This window comes from Macadamia integrifolia, unplaced genomic scaffold (assembly GCF_013358625.1).
Source record: "Macadamia integrifolia cultivar HAES 741 unplaced genomic scaffold, SCU_Mint_v3 scaffold3341, whole genome shotgun sequence".
In the NCBI taxonomy this organism is placed as follows: domain Eukaryota; kingdom Viridiplantae; phylum Streptophyta; class Magnoliopsida; order Proteales; family Proteaceae; genus Macadamia; species Macadamia integrifolia.
In genome coordinates this window covers 1,847-4,018 of record NW_024869412.1, presented here as the reverse complement: position 1 = coordinate 4,018, position 2,172 = coordinate 1,847, and positions in this window count along the sequence as shown.

Below are 2,172 nucleotides of genomic sequence, written 5' to 3'. Positions count from 1 at the left end.
GGGTTTCATATATGACGTTTTGTTTGTTTGCTTTTTTTTTTTAAATACTGTTTAAGTGGACCGAATAATTCCGTTTAATTCGGTTCGGCCTGAATTATTCGGTTTTAAATTCAAATTAGTAAAAAGCGTGTTTTTTACCGAATTTTATTTTTAATTCGGATTCAGTCATAATTTTTCATTTAATTAAGAAAAATTATGTTCGGCCGAATAATTCGCGAATTATTCGGCCGAATTGTTAACTAGGCATTCACTTACACAAGAGGTAGACACAAGCACACACACATAGAGACTTATAAATACATGGTTCGGTCTTCCCAGAGAAGGAAGCCTAATCCATGGGGAAATTCCTCTACTCAACTTACTTGTTTGAGGAGGACTCTTTATCCTTAAATAGAGTTTTGTACAATGGTTGAGATAAGGATAAATTGGAAGGACAGCAATGTGTACAGTTTATATCTCTCCAAATACGGCTATCACAAGTAAACGCTTGATTCCCTATATATTGGGAGAATTCCCTTCAATATTGGGAAGATTTGGTGCAACGGCTTGATCTCCTTTTTTATGAATCACACCAACACAGGGAGTCTAGAGTCCAATGTTCTTTCTCAATAGATCAAGCCCCATAGGTTCAATCTCTTCTATTGTGTTACAGAGCATCCCATCAGAGCCCAAAGAGAGCGAAATCTGTTTCTGGAAAAATCTAGAAAAGAGATCAGAACCATCTGCAGCTCTCAGCATCGGATGAAGCTGAGATCAATGAAACTTGCAAGTTTCAAGGAAGTCGGGGATAGAGAGTTCATCAGAGGCGGTGTTGCAGTGAGGGAGATTCAACCATATAGAGAAAAAAGTGGCGGTCTCGAAAGCTCAACAAGTAGTGAAAGTAAAATGAGGCGTCTCGAAGCTTTTGGCAATGTTGACGGCCCAACCCATGAAGACATCAGAGATGATGCAAAGAGGTGGGCGACCTTCTTGTTGGGACATTCTGGAGATGAGACGACGAAAAGAAGGTCGGAGGGTCTGTGGGCAAAACATTTTTTCCCCATTTTTTTCTTTTTTTCTCCTCCCTTCCTTTTCTTACCCGATAACTCAACTTCATAAATCGGCTTACAAAGTGAGGGACAAGATGATATCAACTCACATCAATTTCCATAAAAATCAATGTGGGATCAACCCATAGGCTAATATGAGATCGTAATATTGTTCTTCTTCTAATTTCTATTAAGCTTAACTCTCGCTCTTTTTTATGGGTAGCACCAACAGCCACACAAAGTTGGATCAATCTCTTTTGATCCTTTTTCTCAATCTCGCAAGAATTTGAAGAAAAACTTCTTCCTGAAAGAACCCCTTTTCTGCGTCTGATGAACTCACAATTCATTCGCTTAAGAAATACGAAGAAATCTCAAAAGGGTGCCTTAGTTCAACTCATCTAGTGAAGTTTTTCGGGTGGGATTTCCAAATTTCTGCGTTCCAAATCACAAAACCGTCTTAGGTGAAGGTTAGAACACCCTACATCAATGGAGGAGAAAGAAGCTCCATTTACCGCTTTTTAAGAATCGAAGAACCCAGTAAGAATGGGGATCGTATCAAGAAAGCTTGAATAGTTTTAATCTGGTCATTGTAATTCACTACAAAATCTCAAAACATCGACCTTGTGTCAGGATAGGGGTAATCCATTCATATCTGTTACAAAAGACTAGAGCTCGACGCGGATCTTAAATGAATAAAAACATCCAAAAGGGCTTATAAAACAAAAATTAAATCACAAAAACGTCTTAGGTTAAAACAAAAATTAACTTTTTTTTTCCATTTAAAACTACAAAATTGCTTCAAGAAAACGTGATTCACGGTCAAATTATCAATTACTCTCTAAGAATGTGGAAACCGAAACGAAAGAAGCATAGATCCAACTACAGAGAAGATACACTTTAGCCCTCACAATGAAGACAAAAAACCCACAATTCAATTAAAGGTTTCACGAAAAAAGAAGAAGAATTTTCAAAAAATTCAGAGATGCGATGATTTTGAAGAAGTCTCAGTTAAAGGCAGAGAGAATCGGTTGATCCCCTTTACTCTATCCTGTCGCTTCGCTTCAGAACAATTGGGTTTTCTTCAAACTTTTTTGCTGGCATAAGTATTGTTTTGGGTTTGAAAAGGGAGTTTCATCCACAGCTG